We start from the raw sequence: 9,924 nt of genomic DNA on the forward strand, positions 1-9,924 counted from the left end.
CGCTTTCTATATGTCTATCTTCATCCAATCCAGGAAGCCGGTGCTTGCTTTAGGTCTAATATCAGATTGATCTATTTCTATCCGAGTCTCGCCCGCTACGAAATGAATATGAACCTGAGGAATATGAAGCATTGATCTGGTGAACCATAGGACACGACTTGAGCCTCCCTACTATTATTAATTAGAGAGTCACTAGTAACTCCCTTAATAATAGGCTCAAGAACGCCCGTATATTATTATTAGTTCCAGCACCTACCATAGATTTGGGAATCCTTGGCCCTCGGGGGCACCTGCCGGCATGCTCCAGCTATTACGTATAGTTGACTGGATCGACATCGATCTGCTTCTCATCATTTCTCTGATGGAAAGATTGGTAGAGGTTACAGGTGCCAGTGAATCGTGGCATCGCATGCGCATCAATGTCGGATGATTAGCCCAATGCCCAGAATCGTGAGGGAACTACTAGGCTTTCGGCGGGTAGGACCACCGATTCAGAATGATTCCGAATACCGGCTACGGGTTTATGAAGTGGGTATGGGCAGGACCAGAAAGGTGCTAGTGACGAAGGTCCTATTCCGGATGTTGAGAGCCCCGGTTAAATAATAATAATTCAGCATCCCAGCCTTCATGAATTCCTTCAATTCGAAGCGCTGCAATTAGACTAGAAAATAAACGTTGCTTGGAGCTGGGGTGAGATGGATACTATCTATCCCTATCTCATCACCACAGGTCACATGCTCACATTTTTCTATCTAATCCCATCTCATAAGTCTAGTCTATCTCGTCCCGTCAATAATTCGCGGGCATAAGACGGGGACATGGGAGACTACTGTTTCGGACATTGGGGCAGAGAGAAGAGCATGAGAGAGCCTCCGCTACCCGGACATCAGGGAGCGGGCATGGGGCGAGCAGCTTAGATAGATAGGTTGGCCATTACCGGGAGCAGCCATTCTACTTCAATCTGTATCTATCCATGTCGAGCGATACCTATTGCCCAATCCATAACCTGAAATCCGGTATTGTTCTTCTCGATGTCGTTAAATCTGCTATCGATGCCGTTGCCTCAACAATAATAATAGATAGGGGTGATCGCCCTTTCTTCATTCAATAGGGTGAGGTGTGTTCGCTATCGCTTACTGCACCTGCTCTCCCTATCAAAGGTCGAGCCTGGCTTTTCCACTCCAATAACAGGTTCTCCCATGGGGATCACGAGCCAACCATCTCCTTTCATTTAGTCCATCCCTTCCGTCCCTTCCATCACCTTTCTCATCCCCAGTGGCTGGTTGGAGACACAACCCCTACTATTATGAATTCCCCTACTATTATTCCGCCGGTTAACACCCACCTCAACCAGGTGTAGCCGCCTACTATTAGAAGAAGGGTATACTAGGTTTTCCGCCCACCCACATTCATGCCGTCCGGGGAACTGCAAACAATACCCGTGATCGGAGCTACGAAGCAGATCGGGGGATATGGGGCGGCAAATGATGTTGCATCCGGGCTTACTAATACATAACTCCTGCTCCCTTTATTGATAAAGCTGATCCAACCACTTCTACTATTTGCTGATCCTTGATTAGTCATTACTCCCTTTACCAATCCCTTGAGTTGTAACCCTATGGCGTGGGCCTCTTGCCGCATTCCGCTCCCTATCGCAATCCTCCCTCCCTTTACCCGGGTAGGCTTCTCTCCCAATAGTGGTGTATCAGTGCCTGATGGGGCTGTCTAATAGTAATAGTGGCTACAAGCCCCGAATCTATACCATTCTATAGGTAGGTTCCCCCCATTCATTACCATTCAATCAGAGCGCTACTATTAAGGGATAAGCTTTAATCGCCTACTATTAGAATCCGAGCGCTTGTGAACATTAGAATCCGACCCTTACCAGCATCTCAAGATTCTTATTTCTTGAGGTGGGGAATAGAGTTGATTTGAATCGAGTGGGTTATGCCTAAAGGCAAGAAGGCGCCCCATTATTATTATTGATTGGAGCCTCGTCGGAGCCGCCAGGGCCAGGCAGAAATGGAAAAGAATAAAAAGAAATGGAAAAGAATAAGAACCCCTTTCCTTGTTCAAGTAATGTCGTAACTGATGAGCGGAATGAACGAGGAGTCGTAAATAATGAGCACGGAGTCCTGAGTAATGAGCGAATGAGCAATCAGCAAGAAATCGTAACTAACGAGCAACTATGCAATCCAGAGATTCTCAATCAAGAGCATGTTCTATTACGTATGTTGATCGAACAACCAGAAGCGGATATTGCTCATCCGCGAAAGCGGGTAGACTACCTCATGGACCAGGCTGCCTACAACGAGGCCGAATTCATACAATTGAGGGGTGAGCTTATTGATCAAGGAATGGCCAGAAAGAGAGAGGAAAGTGCTAGATTATGTACGTATTACCATGCTATAATTCGAAACTTGAAGTAAGGAATCTTTTAGTTGCCTCTATTGTCGAACTCCTCCCTACTGGTCCTTGATCAATAAGCTCACCCCTCCAATCAATTGATGAAGTAATGATTGGCAAAACATAAATAATGATGAGAATTGGTAAGACATAAAGAATGATGAAGATAAGGCATCTCACAACTTGCCTCTTCACGGGATCGGTCCAAAAAAACCTTCCTATTGAATCGGCCCTTATTGGTTTAGTATGGGGTGTATGCCACATAACGAATTCATACCATAGGGAGGGGGAATCATTGGTTAAAGAGCTAGCCATCGTATACTCTTTTCTTCGTACCAATGCTGGTCAGGGAAGAAGAGAGAGTATTAGTCACAGATGGAAGGAATGAATCGTATACTACTACTTCTTATACTGATGCTGGTAGGGGGTGAGGGAAGAAGAAGCAAGTTCTAAACTACCGATCAAAGAAAGAGTAGGTGTGTGAATAAATAGGTCTTCTTTCGATAGTTCCTTGTCATAAATCGTCGGATCTGTCACGAGAGTCGGATCTGTCACTCTCTTTACCGGTTCAATTGCAATCAAATCCTTCCCCCCCCCCTCCCATTCCAGAGGGTCACGATCTGGTTAGAGATGAGTCACGATTTGGTTCAATTACGTATCTGCTAGCCCCCTCCCCCCTATATTGGATAAGGCGTTTAAGAAGCTGCCGTTCCCTCTCTAAATAAGAAGTAAAGCCCTAGATTCTGTTCAAAGACAACGGGCGAATGAAATCTACAATAATGAGCGCTTCAAGCCAGCCCCGTCCCCTAATGAAAACAATCTATCACTGCCGGACTCCCACTGATACTGATAGAGGAGTCCGGCAGTGGGAGTCCGGGACTAAGCCTCTGATTCATGGTATCACTGCTGAAGCCCTCTTCTGCATCGTATCACTGCCTCTTATTTATTGCGGCGGAAAAGGTAGAAGAATAGAGTCTCGAAGGGAGTTAGTGTTAAGGGCGAATTCTTGCCCGCCGTATAGCTGTTGGCACGTATATAATAGATGGGATTTCCTGGTTTGAGAAGGGCAGATGTATAGAACTGGTTACTGCCAGAAAAGCAAGTTAGCGCTCAAGCTCGTACTAGAAGTAAAGAGGGGAATAGGTTTAATAAGGGGAAAAGGGCGGATAATAATAATAAGGGGAAAAGAGCGGATAATAATAGTAGGGCGGGATCCGAACAAGTATGAATCACTCCCACTCTTATGTACTGGGCGATGGAGAGCCATCCTTCCGGAAGACAAGAGCTTATGACCGAAGGGGCTGCCATATGTACTGCCCACCGAAAAGCGTGCGAGCGGGAGCTCATAGACTAGGATCGGAGGAAGCAGTGCCCCTTTTTAAATGAATGTTGTCCTGGACTCGAGTCTATCACATACGCATTAGCTTTGAGGATGACTAGATCGGGTGGGAATCAATCCGTTTATCGTCCACATCGATCAAGAATGATAGAGCAGGCAAATGCCAACAACCACTTCTCAGACCCCCAACCTTCAATAGCTTTCATTGGTTGGAAAGGTAGAACGAGAACTTCGGCGGCCAGTGGGCAGATCAAGAAAGAGATAGAGCTCTCCCTCTCCGATCTAGAAAGAGTATGGATCCGCTTCTCCAGACTCCTGAGGAGTTGATCACATGGAACGAGGGAAAACAGAATGAAGAGTGGGATGTGGGGGCCTCTCTTTCCAATCAATAGGTATCCGATCCTCAGCAACTTGAATCGAAGCAGTTAGGCTATGGGCCGAATCTATCAATCAAGTAGCATTTCGTGCTATGATCCCAAACCAATCTCCTTCTCGAGGACATAGGGGCGAGATAGAAAGAGTTTGATTCGAGGCCTATCCCCGTGAGTACCGGAATACAGGATGGGAGATCGATTCGTAGTAGGCAAGTTGTGCCAACTTGCTTTTCTCGGGAAATCTAGATCGAAAATGGATGGGGAAGGGCGAGTTCCTCTCCCAATCAGTAGTATGCGGTCCACTTGGCAAGTCTTCCCTCAATGAAAGAGGAGAGAAGCCGCGGCTGGGATAGCCCTTTCTAGCTGGAACAAATCCAGTCATTCAGGGTGGGGAGGCACGCACAACCAATGAATCGAATCAACCTCATATCGATTCCCTACTCTTTGAATGCCTCTATCACGGCCAGCAAGAAGCAAGTTTCTGCTGGTATCGTCGAATTCTGGACCAACTCCTATCTATTTCTCTGTGCCATTGGATGGGAAGAGCTGGCATTTCATCTATCCCTTTCTATTCCGTATCCATCCGATCTTCTAGACAAAGCGGGATAGCCCAAGTCTCTATGGAAGGTATCTCCTATCGAATAAGGGTTGGCTGGAATTGCTGAACGTCTTTCAACGATGCTAACCTCCATGGAAGGGGAGAGGGAGGGAAAGAACCGGAATAGAGAACTTCGTATCCGGTGTCATTCACTCTTTCTCCGGTGTTGCACTCGAACCTATGCCCATAGAGGCGGAGCAGATACGTTGTCCCCTACTATTTGGCCACCTCCTTTGCTTTCTAGTAGGGCGGAGATTCATGAAGGCCGGCTTGATTCGGCAATAGAAGTGTCATAGGGGCCCTATCGAAACCACCTTTCCCGAGATTGGATTCCACGAAGGGTGGGAGATCTGGAATGAAAGGGAAGAGAGGGAAAAGGTTGCTTGGATGGAAAGAGAGGAAAATACAATGAAGAAAGAATGAAGAATCCTCCCCTTTGGTTGTTCACGTCTAGGCCCAATAACTGGAGATGGTATGAGGATCGAGATCCGCTTTTAGGCGTGGGTAGGCTTCTTGCAAGTTCCGAATCGAGACCAGCTTGGATTAGAGCCATGAATTTGGAAACCCGCCCTTCCATCTCTTCGAGGTGGGGCCAGTTACTGTCATATCCGTTTTGGGTTGGATCGATCAATGCCCTATCATTATTCTCGGATAAGGGGTCAATCTGCAACTCGAGCCCAACCTTTCCGCTTTCTTGCCCTACCAGTGAATGGTGCTGGTCCCTTTTATTCGAGTTCCTATACCAATCAGTAGTAGGCGGTATGGTAGTTCCCTCCAATCCACATCCATTTCTGGTTCCTAAACCTCCCTATTTATGCTTCCTATTCCTGGTTAGGCATCATCGAAGGCTCTTGAAATGAAAATGAAATAGAATTGCATAGAAATAGAAGAGGAGTGTTGTTATGCATAACTGTATTAGAATGAAAAAGAACATTACTCAGTCGTTCAAATCCGATAACGCTTTTCTTTTCGGTATGCCGCTCCGCGAGCAGAGCAGAAGGAAATGCCGGGCCTCCTTTAGCCGAAGAAAATGCCGGTCAACCCCAGCCCCAGGTGCCTTTTAATGGGGCCCAGCTAACTGATCTGGAAAACGAATTGGGCGATCTCATATTAGATTTGCGGCAACAAGATCATATGAGACTGCCCGGGGCCAACCAATTACAACATATAGTTGAAGCGCTCGAAGTCTCTTCTTTAGCCTATCCCCTTTTAATGAAGTCCTTCCGTCTTTAACTTAACAGAGCCATACATAGGAGATTAATAGCCAGCGGAGAGGCTTTCCAAGCCCAATTAAAGCAATCCTTGACTAGTGTGCTCTTAGAGCCCTCTCTATCGAGCCGGGAAATAGAGGCATCAAAGAATCGATTATGATAAAGTGCTTTGCTTCATGGAAGGTGATTCCTAATCTATGTCATTAACCGGGCTTCGACAAGCAATAGATCAATGGAAGACCGACCCCTTTCTTTGCAATCAGGCGATCTCCTAAGAAGACTGACCCTGGCGCATACCCTTACGAGAGGATCAATTTCCAGTCAAGGGCCCCTTATTTGAGCAAAGAGTGCTAAAAAGAAGAACGAGAACTAGGAGAACTCACGAGCTAAGCACCCAAGATCGAGAGAAGGGGGAAAGAATGCAACAAGCGATAGGAATAAGGAATTGATTGGCACTTCAGTGCCCTCAGTATGAAGGATGGGACTCATCAGTTTTATTCTATGATCGGATTGAGAGTTCATTTATTCTATGTTCATCTTGAGAGGGAGTCCAACATAGCGGACATCCCAAGCAATCCATGGAGAGTGAGTTGTTCCCTTTTAACCTTAACGACCAGCACAAGCGCTTGAAAGACCTCTATGGGACTGTCTTCCTCTGCCTTAGTAGTATTTACATGAATTTCTTCCTTTGACCTTTGTGAGCTGACATGATAGCTAATGTTTGGATGGATGTCACAGTGCCCATAGTAAGATCTTGTTGGAGAAGTCTATTAGGCAGACAAGAAGACCTTTGGGTGGATAGCAATCTGTCTATTTTTTCTATGAAGGGCACACAGAACAGATAGGAATGGGATGCAAGGAAGTCTCTCTTTTTTTTTCCAATCAGAGCAATCCTACAAACTGAACCAAAGCGCTCTAAGGCAAGAAGACAGAAAGCATACTAGGATAGCACCACTGCCAATTCTTTTCTCCGAATGCTATGAGACTCCCATGGGCTGGACAAGGGATTAGATAGGTGGACAGGTCTCTAAAGCAGCTTGCTAAGGATTGCAATTAAACAAGGGTAGCTATTTGCTGCCTAGCTCTGGTTCAGACCTCCGAAAGAATTCCATTACATTAATATTTTAATGATCTTGCAACCTCCGATTCAGGAAGCTAGACTAAAGTTTTCTAGTTGATTGGAAACCTAACATTCTCTGATCGTACACTCCTTAAGTCACTTACTTACCAAGCAGCAATCACTCGGAACTCAATTCGCTCTCTAGACGGCACCGCTCACTTGGTCTCGTCTTACGCCGGCTCAGAGACCGGACAGAACTGCGCCCGCCGGCTCTTTCTGTAGCTAATCGAACGGAGTCTTGATTAGTAACTCTCAAACACGAATGCCAACTCCCAATAATCCAAAGGGGGAAAAAAGGCATAACAGGAAGAATCAGGCCACCTTGAACTATTAGGCTTTTTCTCTCAAACTCAGGTCGTCCCTGCGGGGCCCCGACAGCTCCGCGGTCTGTTCGCTCATAGCTCTTAGATTCGTAGCGCTATTGCTAGCCCAGTCCCCCTTTCCTCGTTAACCTGGCCGAGCCGACCGATCATCCTTCCTATACATTAGTTTTCGATGAAAAGAAGGAATGATAGTAGGATACCCTTTCCTTGTCAAAGAGGTAGGAACAGGGAGAATATCGGGTTTATGGTCACAGCCTCCGTATGCCTGCTGCAGTGATGAATTACACTGTTTAAGGTAGAGCGCAAGGCACAGAAGACCAGACTTTTTCCCAATACTCAAAGCAGATCGAGATATCCTCTGTTTCGCCCAATAAAACAATAAAGATATAGATTGTTTCACTAGGATTTTAAAGCTGAAGACCATAGTTCAAGGCAGGTGCGGCATCTTGGCTAACCTCTCTGAAGCAGCAGCCTCGCATACCGCCGTACTAAAAGTGTACCTATTTCTGTCTATTTGCCTTTCTCGATTGCAAGAGGAAGACCAATCGCTCTACCCATCATGTGAAGTGCCCAAACATGGATATGCCCACCTACACCTTTCTTTTCCACCTTTAGCCCTTTTCATGGCCTGAACCCTTCTTTCTTTATCCCTGATCGATCCCTGGTAAGAAGATCCCCCTGACCCGTCAACCTGGAATCGAATGAGTTTGCTAATCTATGTTATTTTACCCCCCCGACCAACGTTCTCCTGTGCCCTAGCTGAGCCTTGTTGCTTAGCAAGGCTTTGGTAAGGTAATGCCAATTCGCTACCTGACTTATGATTGGTGGAATAGCCTTAAACTTTGACCCCTATTGGAAGAGGCTACCCTTAAGATAAGAGTCGCCCCGTTCATGCGTCTATCTATAAAATATGCTGAATCCGCTCCTAGCACTGAACCCCCACCCGCATCTTCCATTCCATTCCATTGCTGGTACCTCATAAATCGAGACTGCTACTGTAGTAAGGAGGGGGCTTAGAGCCAGCAAGCAAAGTAAGGCAAAGGGCCTTTTTTAAATATTATTATTATAAGTAATAACGATTGCTTCTCCATGCCCGAATGTCGATCAGTTGGTATTTATGCATTTTCTACTTTCCTCGCATACGATTCTGATAGTTGAGTTCTTCTACACCCCGTCGCTATGCTTTTAGCCTTCCGCAATATCCATCTTCTAGTTAGCCTCCTGTTTAAGGAAGTAAGTCCGCCCTCGGGGTCTAGTTTGCCCCTGTTAATAATAATCCGCCGGATCCGTTAACAGTGCTCCTAGCTCAGAAGCTTGCCCTTCGCCCCATTTTACAGGCCAGGTATACGGTCTGCCCTCTCCTAGTAGCGTACCAGAATATGCCCCTATTGAAGCCCCGTCGAAGACACCAGTCGATCGGGCCTCGACGACACAAACAAGTCAGTGATGCTAGACTGGTATGGAGATGGAGTGCCGAACGACCTGTAAAATGAAGAAGAAAGCATTTGGTTCGGCTGTAGTTTCATAGATCTACATGGGAATCTTCTTGAGATCGATCAAGATAAATCGATCGATCATGCAGTTACGGCCAATCAAGCGGAGATTCGATTGGCCTTCCAAAGAGCTGACATTAGAGGGCTTACACCCACAGCACCAGCAAAGCTGTACGACATACGATCAGAAGTTCAGGATGATGTGATCGAAATAAAACTAGAGGCAAAAGCAGAACTTTGGCCCACATATGTCAGTAAGAACCTATCTAGTGAAATGGCCGAAGCAATTTAAAATCTCTTGCAAGAATAAAAAGACTGCTTTACTTGGGAGTATTCAGAAATGCCTGGCCTTGATAGGAATCTGATCGAACACCAGTTACCGATCAAGCCAGGCTTCAAACCTTACAAGCAACCGCCCAGCCCAGGCGGATGTCTCCTGAGATCGAGATCACGGCAAGGGTGAAAGAAGAAATCGAGCGCCTCTTGGACGCTAAATTCATTAGGCCAATCCGTTACACAGAATGGCTGTCAAAGAAAGCCCCCATTGTCAAGAATAACTGCAAAAGAAATATGCATCGATTTTAAAAAAGATCAATCTAGCAAGACCCAAGGATGAATATCCGATGCCTATATAAAATGGCACAGCTGGTTTCAGGGCAACAAATTGCCCAATCAGTCAAGGAAACAGACATTTACTCTCCGTCCATTTACTCTCCGTCAAAGAGCAATCCCCTCAGCAGAAGAAGACATTCTATTTGAAAGCCAAAAATAGGAAACCGAAGAAGCGAAAGCGCCTAATTCAAGTGAAACTGACGGAATAGATCTCCTTTTCCTTTCAACTGCTCCATTCTATTTATATATATTATTCTTTTATGAATTGTCGGCAACTCCTCTGTCTTTCTTTCCTTGTCTTCCACATGCCTACTCGATCGGATCCTCTTCCCTTTTCTAAAATGCCGGATTGGTCTGCAATCAGTTACTGATGCTTTCTTGAATGAAGAAGAAGCTTCTTGAAAGATCATCTCTTCCTTCCTAGCCTAGAGCGCGGCCTGCCTGCTGA

This window comes from Hakea prostrata, chromosome 1 (assembly GCF_041222555.1).
Source record: "Hakea prostrata isolate BN-2017 chromosome 1, UWA_Hpros_2, whole genome shotgun sequence".
NCBI lineage: Eukaryota > Viridiplantae > Streptophyta > Magnoliopsida > Proteales > Proteaceae > Hakea > Hakea prostrata.